Here is a 16019-nt window from a genome sequence, read left to right on the forward strand (position 1 = left end):
GGACTCTTGCCCTTTTCTACCAGAAAATATTCTTGTTAGTCTTGAAGGTGCTACTGGACTCTTGCCCTTTTCTACCAGAAAATATTCTTGTTAGTCTTGAAGGTGCTACGGGACTCTTGCCCTTTTCTACTACTGCAGACAGACTAAAGCGGCTACCCACTGGGAATTAAAGACAGATGGATTCACATTCTAGCTGTATCTGAAGAAGTGAGCTGTGGCTCACGAAAGCTCCTACCCTGCCAGAAAATATTCTTGTTAGTCCTTAAGGTGCTACTGGACTCTTGCCCTTTTCTACCAGAAAATATTCTTGTGAGTCTTGAAGGTGCTCCTGCACTCTTGCCCTTTTCTATTGTTATTTGGCACCTGCGTGGCTCCAAAGGCGGGACGAGGCGGCCGCGCTTTGGGACGAGCCTCGGCAGGCGCGCGCTCCCCCGGGTTCTCCTCCCCTCCGGGGCCGAAAACTCCGCCAGAGCCCCCCGGCCTCGTCTCCGATCCCGCGCCGTCCCCGCGTTTCTCAGCCCCCGCGGGACCCTCCGCGAGCCATTGCCCCCAGACTCCCACAATCCTCCGAAAAGCCCGGCGATGCTGGCGCGCGTTCAGCCCGAAACCCCGCCTCCGTGCCACCAGCCCTTTCGGCCCCCGCGATGCCCGCGGAGTGTGCCGCGCCGGGGAGCCCGTGCGGCCGGCGGGGAGGGAGCGCTCGGGTTTTCGTCGGGGGGCAGACCTGGCGCGGGGTGTCAGCGAAGGACCACGTTGGTTTTGCAATGGCCTTCGCTCTGTTGGATAGATCTATGTTGTAAAGCCCGTGCAACTTTGCAGAAAAGTTTATTAGTGATAAATAGAGCACGTGGGAATGAACGTGTGTGTGTGTGTGTGTGTGTGTGTGTGTGTGTGTGTGTGTGTGTGTGTGTGTGTAAAGTGCCGTCAAGTCGCAGCCGACTTAGGGCGACCCCTTTTTGGGGGTTTTCATGGCAAGAGACGAACAGAGGTGGTTTTGCCAGTGCCTTCCTCTGCACAGCGACCCTGGTCTTCCTTGGTGGTCTCCCATCCAAATGCTGACCAGGGAATGAACAGACCCTGCGGGAAGAGGAAGGGAGAGTTGCGTGTGCGAGTGGGCTTCGCCTGAACACAGATGTGAGCTTTGCAGTGGGTGTGCTTTGGTTCCGCTTCACCGCTCGCACGTTTTCCCAGGCGCCCCAGAGCCCGCTCTTGCGTTAGTTTTCAAATGTTGTGTGCCCCATGGGTGTTTGTTTTTTTTCTTGCATGGCTCCATGTTCCTTAACTTGATCTGAGACTCCATTTTACTGCTCAGCGTTGTGACAGTATTCCCCAAACTCCTGAGATCAAATATGCGCTGTTTTCCTCAGACTTCACTTCTACACCTGAAAACATGCGCGTTTGGAGAGTGTACGAATTACAAGAGGTACCTTTCTGCTGTGCATAGACATATTGATGTTGTGGGTGTGCCTCCTGATTGGAAGAAGGCATGGCGAGAGGGATCTCATACAGAGATGCAGGGGGCAACTTCTTCAGAGGGCAAATCATTCTGCTGCATCCTTGTGTCAGTATGCTGCAATCATATTTGATGCTGAGATGGAGCAGAATTACCCCCTTTATCCCAGTGGAGGTTGGTTGGAAGATGTCGTGACCAGAACTGAATGCAGAAATAGAACAGAATTATCCCTCTCCCAATGGAGAAATGACCAAAGTAATAATAATTTATTATTTTTTTGCAGTGAAGTCACAGCTGACTTATGGCAACCCCGTAGGGTTTTCAAGGCAGGAGACGTTTAGAGGTGGTTTGCCATTGCCTGCCTCTGCTTCACGCCCCTGGGTATTCCTTGGAGGTCTCCCATGCAAATACTTGCCAGGGTCGCAGCTGAGAGTGTGTGACTGGCCCACTGTCACCCAGCAAGTTTCCGTGGCGGAGTGGGGATTCAAACCTGGGTTTCCCAGATCCTGTGTGTGTGTGTGTAGAGTGCCGTCAAGTTGCAGCCAGCTTATGGCGACCCCTTTTTGGGGTTTTCATGGCAAGAGACTAACAGAGGTGGTTTGCCAGTGCCTTCCTCTGCACAGCAATCCTGGTATTCCTTGGTGGTCTCCCATCCAAATACTAACCAGGGCTGACCCTGCTTAGCCTCTGAGATCTGATGAAATCAGGCTAGCCTGGGCCATCCAGGTCAGGGCTTCCCAGATCCTAGTCCGACACTTTAACCACTACACCATGCAGGCTCTCAAAATAATTCATACAGAGATAAAAAAAAGACAACCTCTTCTGACCCTGGCCTTGAAAGAACCTCTAGTACAAGGGTGTCAAACTCATTTGTTATGAGGGCCAGATATGACATAAATGTCACTTGGTCAGGCGGGGCCATGCATACCATAAAATTAATGCCAGGTACCGGAGATACAAACTTTATAAGACACAGGCAAAGACAGTTAATGAAATTATGTTTTACTTTATTTTTTACTTAAAATACAAACATGCTTAAAACAATAGCACTCTTACAGTATTTTATTTAACAGTCTTTGATCATTGACACCTCAGGATGGGGGAGGTGGCTGCCTTGGGTGGCTCATGGGCTGGATAAGAGCCCTCAAGGGGCCGGATCCAGCCCCCGGGCCTTATGTTTAACAACCAAGCTCTAGTATTTAATTTCTTTCTCACGGCACACCAGCAGTTTTCCCATAGCACATAGTGGCAGTTTGGGAGTCACTGTTCCACAATAGCAGCAACTGTCCCCAATAGGAACGTGCACAGAAACCTACATTTGTATTACTATAGAGTTGTGATTACTATTTAGTAAGACTGAAATATTGATAGTGCAATACTACAAATGCATTCCATTGACTAGACCGGAGTAGGATTCTGAGTAGATTGGCTTAGGATGACACTGCTAGTCAACAAATGGGTTTAACTGACTTATAAAGAAGCCTCTGATTAACTGGACCTCAGATATGTTTTTTTTAAGTATAATTATTTTTTAGCCCAATTGGCATGTGGCAGATGCCATCTTAGAAGGAGCTTTCCTCTTCGTCTCGCATAAAAAAGAATTCCTCCTGTAAAATGGTGCCTGCTGCCGAATACATATGCAGCACTGAAAAACATAGAATGCTTCACATATATTGTAGCAGTGATCTTTACAACAGCCCTGTAAGCTCGGCTAGTATGATTGCCTCTATAATACAGGTATGGGGCAAAGCTGAAAGCCTAAAACTACCTAGTGAGTTTGTCGCATGAGACTTTTAGCCACCCGTCTCTCAAATCAGAGTTCATTCTCTTCACCACTATGCCATGCTAGCTCCAACTGAAGTTCAGATGATTAATGGATTAAAGTTTCTTTAACCAGGTGACAACCCCTAATATTGAGAAGATTATTTACTACCAGTTACTGCTTTGTCTCAAAGCTTGGTAACACCACTCCAACATCTGCCATCAACCCAACTGGATAAAATATCTTGTTTTAATATAAAATGCCATTAAATTAAAGGAATCCTCTACCTGCTGAACTCTTCCTGCTAAAAGCAAGCCTGAACAAGGAGATCTTAATGACTCTTCTTGAAACGCTCGTGCTTGGGCTTTGCAAGCCCCAGGGAGAGAAAATTTCTGAGATGGCGCTATTAGTAAAGTTACTTTTAACGGATTTTTTTTGCTGTGCAGAAAGGTCTGGTCCAACCAACCCTGTCTCCAGTGTATGAGACTACATATTTATCCTGCTCTCCTCCAATGAGTAACAGCATCTATTATTCCTCCCACACAGAAGAAATCTCACAACAACCTTGTGAGGTAGGCCTGGCTGAGGGATAGTGATTAGCCCACAGTCACCTAGCGAGTTTGATGGCAAGGATTTGAACCTGGGTTCTCTGACCCCTACTCTGACACACTTACCCTTATGGTATACTGGTGATACATTAGCAGGACTGATTTTTGTGCTGCTTTCCAGGCTGTAGCTTTTGAAAATGGTACAGATATAACAAAGACCCGTGTGGCATCTTAAAGCCTAACACGTTTACTGTAGCAGTAGAAAAAAGCAAGAGCCCAGTAGCATCTTAAAGACTAACATAATTTCTGGCAGAGTATGAGCTTCCGTGAGTCACAGCTCACTTCTTAGGTATTTCCCAGAAATGCTGTTGGTCTTTAAGGTGCTAGTGGACTTTTGCTCTATTGCTACCGCTCTACTGCTATTGACAAACATGTTTATTGTAGCATGAGCTTCCATAAGCTAGCGCTCACTTTTTTGGATGCTGTAATAATACAGTGTAGTATATTGGTTAAGAGCTGTGGACTCTAATCTGGTGAACCGGGTTGGTTTCCTAACTCCTACACATGAAGCCAGCTGGGTGACCTTGGGCTAGTCACAGTTCTCTTTAAACTCTCTCAGCTCCGCCTACCTCACAAAGTGTCTGTTGTGGGGAGAGGAAGGGGGAAGGAGATTGCAAACTGGTTTGATTCTCCTTAAAAGGTGGAGAAAATCGGCATATAAAAACCAACTCTTCTTCCGCTGAAAAACAGCACTGATAATAGGAGAGGTATGCAGCTTAGACCCTACCTAGATACATCCCGCTTGAGATAAGTCCCAGTGAAGGAAACATAATTCAGCCAGCTTTTAATCTTTTTCCAGTACTTGATTTTGCATTGTACAAATATGTTATATATGCAGAAATAAAAAGCCAGTGGCTACCCTTCCCAGTCTGAACTCTCAGATCACCAATCCAAATTGCCCAGCGGGCAGTTTCCTTTGAGACACAGTTGTTTGATATCCCACCATTTCATTCCCTCTTGTCTGCATCAGTCTCCCAAATGAATAAGTAGGAAATTGACAATGTCCCCTTTAGTTTAAAATTCTCCTCTTTCAGAATCAGTTGGAAAACGGCTTGAAAAGATCTTGGTACACTGGTGTGGAGATTGTCGTGACCTGCTGATTTATAAACTGCTTACGTTTTGGAATTTGGCAAGCAGGGAAATTCGGGCCTGTTCCAACATTCCATTTTCAGCTCCCCCCCCCCAAAGTGAGGAAGCAATAAAGCTCCAAATCTTGGGAAACCCTCAGGCGATGTGGCATCAGGGGGTCCCTTTAAGAGGTGGTGGGAAGAGAGAAGTTTACCAGAGACCTCCAAGAATGCTGTGACTTTGCACGGGAGGAAGGGCTGCTCCTTCTCCTACATGTGATTGGCCTCTGGCCTCCTAATTCCCCCCACCACCACCACTTTTGTTAATGTTGAGGATTGGAGGAGTGTGATCTTATTTCGTACTGGGAAGACCCAAGACAGCCTTAGAGATACTAACAACATCCTGGGCAAACCGGGAATGATACCTCTTTTGGTTCTGTGGGCCCCTTACCACCTCCTTTGCCTCGGGCAAGGGCCTGCCGTCTGCTGGATTCGGGCCCGAAAGATTCAGATTCAAACCCTTATTCATAAAGATTATAACAACCTCTTTGCTAGATCAGACCAAGGTCCCATCTTGGCCAGCACTGATTCCCTGCAGTGGCTGATCATGCCTCGAGCACAGGAAGGTTTTGATGTTTTATGCTTCTAGAATCCAGGGGCATACTGCTTCTGTAAATGGAGGTTTTGTTTAGCTGTCATGGCATGCTCAGTCTTGTGTTAGTGAAGCTATGGAAAGTCACAGTGCTTGTTTTGTATACTTTTAAACTTTGACTACAAATGTCTTGGACCTGACCTGCTGGATTTTATGGCCCTTTCGCTCATTCCATTTCCCCCCTCCCTTTACCAAAGTGTAACCTATCCTGGATGGCCCAAGCTAGCCCGATCTCATTAGATCTCAGAAGCTAAGCAGGGTCAGCCCTGGTTAGTACTTGGATTTGAGACCACCAAGGAAGGCCAGGGTTGCTAGGCAGAGGCAGGCAATGGCAAACCACCTCTGTTAGGGTACTTTCACAGAGCCCAAATAATGCACTTTCAAACCACTTTCAGTGCACCTTAATTTTTGTTTGCAAGTGGATTTTGCAAGTTCACACAGTAAAATCCACCTTCAAAGTGGACTGAAAGTGCATTATTTGGTCTGTGTGAAAGTGCCCTTAGTCTCTTGCCTTGAAAACCCCCCTGATGGGATAACCATAAATTAGCTGTGACTTGATGGCATACACACACCCCCAAAGATGTGTTTATATGTGCTATTTGAGGATAGTACTGTTTCTGATGGAGTGGGCTGTAGTCCGCAAAAAAACTGTACAGTAAACCTGTTATTTTTAAAGTATCACAGCATTTGAGGGGGGGTGTCATTATGAGAACAAAGAGAGCGGAAATAATTCTAGAGGGATAGAAGAAGAAGAGTTGTTTTTTATATGCCAATTTTCTCTTCCACTTGAGGAAGACTCAGACCGGCTTACAATCACCTTCCTCTCCCCACAACAGACACCATGCGAGGTAGGTGGGGCTGAGAGAGCTCTAACAGAGCTGTGGCTTACCCAAGGTCACCCAGCTGGCTTTTGAATCATTAATCATATAAAATCTCACAAATCAGCTAACACCTTTGAAGACAGAGCAACCTACACCCCCCGTCCGCCATCTTCCAGAAGTCCACCCAGCTGGCTTCATGTGTAGGAGTGGGGAAACCAACCTACTTCACCAGATTAGTCTGCCACTCATGTGGAGGAGTGGGGAATCAAACCAGGTTCTCCAGATTAGAGTGCACTGCTCTTCACCACCACACCACGCTTAGCACATGGCCTCGTTAGCCTGTTGTGCCAAAAATAAATTAAGAGAGTTGTGGCACCTTTTCAAGTTTTTTTTTAAATTCCAGCAAAAGCTTTCGTGGACTCTAGTGTTGTAGTAATTATAATGTTGGGCTAGAATCTGGGAGACTCCGATTTGAATCCCCATTCTGCGGTGGAAAATTTCCGGGTGACCTTGAGCCAGTCGCATACTCTCAGCCTGACTTACCTCACAGGGTGGTTATCAGCAGGACAAGCATAAGGCTGCTTTGGGTCCCCGGTGGGGAGAACATTGAGGTATAAATATCTAAATTTTAAACAATGGTACAATAACTGTAAAACTGAAGGTGCTATCGATCTTATAAAAGACTGGAAAGCCCTGCTAATTTCAAACTGAAAATTTCTTTCCCCCCCCATCATAAAAAGGAGGCTGATAATAATAATACACCGGAGGTTAGGTGATTCCGTCTCGCAGAGCAGGTGGCAGGCCACGGCGTGGGCTGCCCTTGTGCTTTCTGAAGAGTGAGATGCCAGAACTCGTCTGCCGCCTTTGCCCTGGCAGAGAACTATACCAACTTTCTGCTTTCTCAACTGTGGCCAGATACATAAGAACACAAGAAAGGCCCTGCTGGATCAGACCAAGGCCCATCAGGTCCAACAGTCTGTTCACACAGCGGCCAACCAAGTGCCTCTAGGAAGCCCACAAACAAGGTGACTGCAGCAGCATTGTCCTGCCTGTGTTCCACAGCACCTAATATGATTATACATGATATAATTATAAGAAAGGCCCTGCTGGATCAGACCAAGGCCCATCAGGTCCAGCAGTCTGTTCACACAGTGGCCAACCAGGTGCCTCTAGGAAGCCCACAAACAAGGTGACTGCAGCAGCACCTTCCTGCCTGTGTTCCACAGCACCTAATATAATTATACAATATAATTATCATAAGAAAAGCCCTGCTGGTTCAGACCAAGGCCCATCAGGTCCAACAGTCTGTTCACACAGTGGCCAACCAAGTGCCTCCTGGAAGCCCACAAACAAGGTGACTGCAGCAGCATTGCCCTGCCTATGTTCCAAAGCACTTGATATAAAAGGCACGCTCCTCTGATCCTGGAGGGAACAGGCATGCATCGGGACTAGTATCCATTTTTGCAGGCAGCGGAGCAGGGGACACCCTCTGTGCATGCTCAAAGGAACTTGCCATCCCCGGCTGGAGAGGGCGCGCGGCGGGGGCGAGCTGCGTCACGCGGCCGCTGGCTTAAAAAAAAAAAAGTGGATCGCGGCAGGCCCCCTCCCCTCTGAAAACTAAGGTCAACAGTTGTCGCTTCCTCACTCCCAGCATGCAAAGAGCCCTGGGGAGAGCCACTCTGCCTCGCCGCGGCATATTGCAAAGGGGCGCGCCCGGGGCGGGGGGAGGCGTCCTTCGCCCCCTCCCCCGGGCGCGCCCCTTCGCGAGATGCCCAGGAGGCTCCCGTCCAGCTTTGTTCCCCGCGAGGCTTTCCCGGGGAGCGCCTGCCGGCGCGGAAGAGGCGTTCAGAGGCCCCTCCCTGGAGCTCCGTCTCCAAGCGGAGTAAGGGGGGGGCCTCCGGAAAATGCAGACCCGCTTGGGTCTCCCCGAGGAGCAGCAGGAGGGGCGTCTCCGGGGCCGGAGCCGAAAACTGCCCCTTCGACTCAGCCGACCCTGCACGCCTTTCCCGTGCCGCGCGAGGGCAGGAAAATGCGCTTTCGGAGCGAAATCGGCGTGACCTGGGGCGAAAACGCACTGTCGCTTGAGCCGCCTTTCTTCCCTGTTCCAGCCAGGATGCAGCCAGGATCGAACGCACGAACGTTCTAAGAACGTTCAGCCAGGATCGAACGCACGAACGTTCTTCCCTGTTCCAGCCAGGATTCAGCCAGGATCGAACGCACGAACGTTCTAAGAACGTTCGTGCGTTCGATCCTGGCTGCATCCTGGCTGGAACAGGGAAGAAAGGAGGCTCAAGCGACCGTGCGTTTTCCCCCCTGGTGCTTAGAGCAGCATACCCTGGCGCAACCCTTGAACGGATGTTCATGTCTCGGGGAACCCTCACGTACGGTTTACACACGATGAGCCCATTCATCGCTGTTTCTTGCAAGACCCCCCCAGCGATTTCTCGGGGGACCCTGGCTGAGCGTGCACCCCTAAGGAGAGTTGCTCCAGCCTAAGCCCATGGGTTTAGACTGGAATGACTCTCCTCAGGGATGCACCGTTCGGAGTGTCGGACTCGGGCCGGAGAGACCCAGCCACGAGGCTGCTGTGAGACCTTGGTCTGGTTCCGGACTAACCGGCCTCGCAGGGCTGTTGTGAGGATTAAACGGGGAGGGGGGGAGCAGAAACACCTTCGCTGCTCTGAGCTCCGTGGAAGAAACCTTGAGATTTAAGCACAAAAAAAAAAAAGTGGTATCGAGAACAGCAGCAAACCCAGATTAAATGTAGCTTCGAGATTCCTGTAAAATTAAAAAGTGGGCAGAGCAACCCTCCCCCCCCCCTTGGGTGTGGCCTGGACATTTGCTCTCTTGGTCCACAGCACTTTGCTGCCATTTTATGTGTTTATATTTTATTCCTGCTTTTCAATCGGAACAGCAGTTCACAGAAATTAAAAACGCACACGCAAATTGCAATTAACATTCACTGCAAAGGCTCCTTGGGGAGGGGAGGCTTTTCTTAAGAAGCAATAATCCAGCGCCTTCTGCCCAATTCAGACTGTGTAGAAGATGAGGAAGAGAATGTGGGCAGGGGTTTCTTTCTTGGTTCCATCATCCCTCCCTGTTTCAGAAATCTGTTATGTGGCATAGAACACTGGCCTTTCTTTGCTGCCCGTCTAACCGAATCCACCCATCTTCCTTTACTTTTTTTTACAGGTATACCAAACTTTTTCCCCCTTCTCCCATAACACCAGGACTTGGAGACATCCAGTTAAACGAATCAGCAATTGATGCAGGAGAAAAGGAGCCAACGCATGTAGAAAAGAGTAAGAGTCCAGTAGCCCCTTAAAGACTAACAAAATTTCCGGCAGGGTATGATCTTTCGTGAGCCACAGCTCATGAGCTGTGGCCTGAACATTTGCTATCTTGGTCCACAGCACTTCGTTGCCATTTTATGTATTTATATTTTATTCCTGCTTTTCAATCGAAACAGCGATTCACAGAGATTAAAAACAGGCACATGAGCTGTGGCTCACGAACATTCACATCCTGCCAGAAATTTTGTTAGTCTTTAAGGTGCTACTGGGCTCTTCCTCTTTTCTACTGCTAGTGACAGACTAACATGGTTACCCATTGTGATCTATCACAATGCATATAATTACATTAAGGATTTTACAAGATGTTGTCACCGTTGCTAGTGGAGGTGGCTTCAAAAGGGGATGAGCCTAACTCATGGGGAAGATAGTTTCAGGTGGGGGGGCCATGTTAGTCTGCAGTAGGACAGCTAGATGAGTTTTTCTCCCTCTCCCATAATACTAGAACATTGGGTCAACTGTTGAAGCTGGAGGGTGAGAGATTCAAAACAGATAAAAGGAAGTATTTTTTCACACAACGCATAGTTAAATTGTGGAACTCCCTGCCCCAAAATGTGGTGATGGCTGCCAACATAGAAGGCTTAAGAGGGGAATGGACATGTTCATGGAGGAAAGGGGTATTCATGGCTACCAGTTAAAATGGATACTAGTCATGATGTATACCTATTCTCTCCAAGATCAGAGGAGCATGCCTATTATCTTGGGTGCTGTGAACACAGACAGGATGGTGCTGCTGCAGTCATTTTGTTTGGGGGCTTCCTAGAGGCACCTGGTTGGCCAATGTGTGAGCAGACTGCTGGACTTGATGGGCCTTGGCCTGATCCAGCAAGGCTTTTCTTATGTTCTTATGTTCTAGATTTGAGTCCAGTAGCACCCTAGAGACCAACAAGCATTTCAGGTTATAGGTTTTCAAGTTAAAGCTCTATTCTGAGAAAAGGAGGGGCTGTGTCTCAGCAGTAGAGCATCTGCTTGCAGAAGGTCCCAGGTTCAATCCCCGGCGTCTCCAGTTAAAGGGACTAGGCAAGTAGGTGATATGAAATCTTTGACCTGAGACCCTGGAGAGCTGCTGCCTATCTGAGTAGACAATACTGACTTTGATGGACCAAAAGTCTGATCCAGTAAAAGGCAGCTTCATGTGTTCGTGTGTACTCTCGGAAGCTTATACCCTGAAACTCTTGTTCGTCTCCAAGGTGCTACTGAACTTGGAGGAGAGGTTTATCCATGGCTATTAACCCTGATGGCTAATTGGGCTCTACATCTTCAGAATCATGATGGGAGCATCAGAGTGAGAAGGGCATTGCCTGCATGCTCTGCTTTTGGTCTTCTCGGGGACAGGATGCAGGACTAGATGGATCTTTGATCTGGTCTGGCGGAGGGACTTACATGGTCTCTCCTTAGCTCTCATCACATCTACTGTTTGGTGTGCCTTTTAGTGTTCTTGCTGAGAGCATCTTCCCCTCTCCCTCACCTTAGGCAGAAATGTATGAGACACTGCACCAACAATCCAGTTTTGCATGTAGACTGCCCTGCTGCCCTTTGGGTCAACTTCCATAGTTTAGGGACTGACTCACACAAAGCGTACTTGAATAATGCCGTGCATGGCCACACAACTTTCAATTGTGGGCTGTCACTCACAGAACACTGTAGGACAGAACTCAAATAATTTGAGAACCTGAACTATGCTTTTCCATTTTCCTCTGAAACCATTTCTATTTTCTGTTCATAATAAAAGCAACACTCCTATCATATTCAAAACAGAGATACAATACAGTAGTTGCACATTTCTTGTTTTACAGGCGAACAAGAAACAGTGCTCTTGGAACGTGCCAGTCACCAAGCAGTGGTTCATACATCAATGGATATCATGGTTTCATTAATGTGCCCTTGAAACACACAACTGCCTCCATTAAAAAGCACTGTGAGTGGATGGTGTAAGTTGTAGCATTTTGTGCATGCCTCCCATCAAGTAATGAACATGCACATGTGAACTGGCTCCAGCGGTATGCTAGTCAAATGTGGAGACGTGTGAATCAGCCCTTTAGATCTGGCTGATCAGAATGTGAAATCTCCAGTAAGGTCAGACTGAAGGGCTCACCTGTGTCATCCCAGACCCATCTTCTCTCTACTAGTATTTATATACACAGTCATGTGCCGTGCATCAGGTCCCCCACTTCTCATTCCCCCACTCTGCTCAGCCTATACATTCTTCTGCAGCACAGTGCACGTCCTGTTCTCTTGGGCCAGCCATGTTCACATTTTCCTTATGTCGGAAGAAGGGTCACTGCAGTTTCATTCCTTTATGACCGGAGAGCAGCAAGTATAGCCATCGAGATGGTGATATTGTTCAACTGTGTGCCTCCTATCAATTCTATAATTTCTTGCCATTTTTATAGTGTTCAAAATACTCTTCAGATATTATACCAGTTATTCTCACAACGGCCCTGCACAGTAGGCCAGTATTCTTACCCCCATATTACAGATGGGGTGAACAAGGGCTTTCTTGGCACATGCTCTTAGGCTCTATTCAGACATCACACCAAACTCCCTAAGGACGTTAACTACAGCCTGCCGTGATGCTCAACTGTTAAAACCACAGTTTGGAACCTGCCCGGAAACCAGACTCACAAAGCATGGGCTTAAAGTGGGTTTGCAACCATGCTTGATGCCAACTGTGCTCTGGTGCGCTCTGGTGCGATGCCTTAACTGGCAAAACTCAGTTATAGATGTCGCTCCAACTCCGGAGGCTTCTGTGCTGTAGAAATGGGAGTGCCAGGCAGAAGCAAAATGAAAGCAAAAAAGCAGCTCTGTTCAACATGCAGAGCAGATGAAAAACGAAAGGAGTGCTAAACCCAGGTTTGTTTTCACACATGGAGCCTCAAGCCGCCGGCTGGGCAGTTAAATGGAAGCTGTGCTTTGGCTCGATGTTTGAACCATGGTGTGCTAAACCCAGGTTTCTTTCCACACTTGGAGGCTCAATCCATGGTCTGGGCTGTTAAATGGAAGCCGTGCTTTGGCCCAACGTTTGAACTAAGGAGTGCTAAACCCAGGTTTGCTTTCACACTTGGAGGCTCAAGCCGTGGGCTGGGCAGTTAAATGGAAGCTGTGCTTTGGCTCGATGTTTGAACTAAGGAGTTCTAAACCCAGGTTTGCTTTCATACTTGGAGGCTCAATCCACGGTCTGGGCTGTTAAATGGAAGCCGTGCAACGTTTGAACTAAGCCCAAGATATCCTCAAGAGATGGAATCCCTACAGCAGGAAGAACCAGCATCTGAGACTTCAAGGGCAAAGGAGTTTTATCTGGTACATGTTATACACCAAGAGAGGGAGTTATGTTCTTCAGGCCCATTTTTGCCCAGTACCCATACAGTTGGTAGGGAAATGCACCACTGAGCACTTATGAGCAATATGGCCGCAAGGGTCGATTACTCCCGCAGTTACCTTCAGGCCCGTTCCTCTGGTGCAGCTGCAAAACCTCAGCCGTGTGCTGACCACCTCCCGAGCCTCCAACTGACGCTCATCAGTGTAGTATGAAGCAAATGCCGGAACCTGAACTACAGTCTTCTTTCCCTCCAATTTAACAACGTTACTTTGAGTTGGGGACCAAGTGAGGATGCTTCACTGTGCAAAACAAAGAGGAGTTTGCAGTATCACATCCCAGGCACTTTGGCCAACAGCTGCACCACGGTCATTCCTGTTAGGAAGGTTCAGATGTTCAAACATCGGCAGTTAGGGCTGGCAGAGGAAACAGCTGCTACGGTGGCTGAGAGGGCACCTTCCTGACAAGATACACCACTGATGGCAACTGAGCACACACATGGGCATTTAGAGAGGAAGGGTGAACCAGAGGTAAGAGAAGGACTCACCCTCGGGGGACAGGGGTCTTGCAAAGAGGCATCCCTCACTTGAGGCAGAGGAGGTAATGGAGGTTTAACTATAGGCAGCATCACTTTAGCCCCGCTTGACAATACTCACTTGTGTAGGCAGCTTAAAACGAAGCTGGCGAACTCACTTCCTGCAGCCTTTAAACCCTGTCCGGTTTTTACAGATTTTAAACAGCGGAGAGAATCTTTAATATTATGGGGCCAGGTCAGGAATCTTAAGTGGGCTTTCCCACAGGCGTCTGAACAGAAGTGAGAACTGAGAAGAGAAACAAGGGAAGGAATTCACAGAAAGAAAGGGTGCGTCAGGAGAGACGGAGCAAGAGCAGAGAGGGCTGGAGGAAGCCAATCTCTTCTGAAAACCGAGGACCATGACTTAAAGTTTGCCAGTCCTGTTCCAGGGATTTATTGACCACAGTTCCAACAAACCCCATGCAAAGTTATTCCTAGGAAATCATGGGATTATAAGGCTACATAAAATAAAGATTTTTTTTTTAAAAAATGCAATATTGTCATATAACGTGTTCCTCTTAAATTCAGGATCCTTGCTGCAAGCCAATGAATCCTAGATGCATTGGGGGGACTCCACGAAAAGCCATGCTCCCTGCAGCCTCCCGGGAAAGGCAGAGTGGCAAAGTTTCGGGAGCCCCAAATAAGGGTGTGGGACTAGAAAGAGGAATTCTTGCCGGCCAGGTGGGGGGGTGTGTGTGTGTGGTGGGGGAAGAGTCCCTCCGCTCAGAGGAAGTCAAGGAAGAAGGACCCCGGCAGAGGATCTTAGCCATACAGAGGAGAACCGGCTTGAAACCGAAGGATTTGTTGGTGTGGTTGCGATTGGGGCACGGAGGTAGGGCATTGGGGTGGTGGTGGGGGGGGGAGAGGTCTGTGCCCAGGGGGCCGGGGAGCTGTCAGCGGGGCAGAAAAGGGAAAGCGGGGCAGGGGGCCCCCGCAGCCCTAGACGGCCGGGCGAGGCGGGGGTGGCGCCAGGTCAGGGCAGGGGGCGAGAGTCCGCCCGTGGCCTGGGTGGGTGGGAGGGAGAGGAGGGTCCCGGCCGGGCCGAGGGGAGGGCCTTGGGCAGCGGCGAGGCCGACGGGCCCAGGGGAGGGCAAGCCGGGCTCGCCGAGACGGCCCACAGGGGGGCCGGACCGAGCAGGGCGGCGCGGTGGGCCCCCCCCCCTCCGCTTGCGCTGCTGCTGGTGGTGGGACTGGCGGCGGGCCTGGCCGGCGATCGCGGCCTTCGAGGCTCGAGCAACTTCTAGGGGCGGGCGGCCCCGGACCGACGGACGGACGGCGGGGAGGAGGAGGAGGAGGAGGAGGGCGGGAGCGCGGCCGGCGAGGTAGGTGGAGGGCGGCGGGCCGCGGGGGGGGAGGAGGAGGAGAAGGGGGGGTCAAGCCCGGCAGGCGATCCTCCGGCCGGGCTGGGGCGCCTCCCTCCGGCCGCATCCCCAAGAGCCGAGCAGGCGACGGAAGGAGGTAGGCAGGCCAACCGCTCCCCGGGGCGCGCCGGTGCTGATCACGGCTTGCGCCGCCCAGGGAGGGAGGCAGGCGGGCAGGCTCGGACGCCGCACTACGCCACGGCCCCGAGGGGGCGCCCGGACGGACGGACGGACGGCCGCCCACCGCAGGTGCGGGACCCGGACCCCGGCCCAGAGCCGTTCGGGCTGCGCCAGGTACCGCCGCCCGCCCCCGCGCGCCGCCGTCCCTTCCCCCGGAGTCGTCGGCGCACCGCCGGGCGGGAGCAGCGGCGCGCTCGCCCGCCTTCGCGGGCCGGCCCGGGAGAGGAGGAGCGCGCACCTCTGCGCCGCGCCGCCGGCTCCGGACCGCCGGGCGCCCCGGAACCTCCTCCCCACCGCCCCGGAGCCCACGCGGGGTTTCTGCGCCCCACTTTCTCGCAGCTCTCTGTCCCTCTCTCTCCCCCCCCCCCCCACAGCCTCTCGGGAAGGGGCCGAATTCATCCGCGGGAGACCCTCCCCTTCCCAAATAGCACACACACACGCACGCACATCCCGAAGGCTCCGTGTACTCCCCCCCCCCGCAGCCCACCCCGGCCTTTCATGCTCGGTCCCCGTGACCTCATCGATGGGGAGGGCTAATGAGTCTCTGAGAGGGGTGCCCACCCGAGGGCTGTTCTGTGCGTGTGAACAAGCAGCCGTGGGCAAAAGGGGGGGCACAGCCTAAGGGCAGCTGCCGCCTCCTCCTCCTCCTCCCCACCCCTTCTTATCTCTCTCCCTCCCTCCCCTCGGGTGGAGGACGGTCGCCGCCCTTGCCCCCCGCCCTCGCCCAGCCCCTCCCCCTCCTCGGGCAGGGCGCAAAGCCCCTCCCCCTCTCATCTCTCCCCCCCCCTCTTTTTCCCTCCCTCCGATCGCTTCTCCGGACTCGGCTGGCTCTGAAGCCCCCCCTCCCCTCCCCGTGCGGGCAGGGCCAGGCGCGG

Source organism: Euleptes europaea, chromosome 13 (genome assembly GCF_029931775.1).
Source record: "Euleptes europaea isolate rEulEur1 chromosome 13, rEulEur1.hap1, whole genome shotgun sequence".
NCBI classification, from domain to species: domain Eukaryota; kingdom Metazoa; phylum Chordata; class Lepidosauria; order Squamata; family Sphaerodactylidae; genus Euleptes; species Euleptes europaea.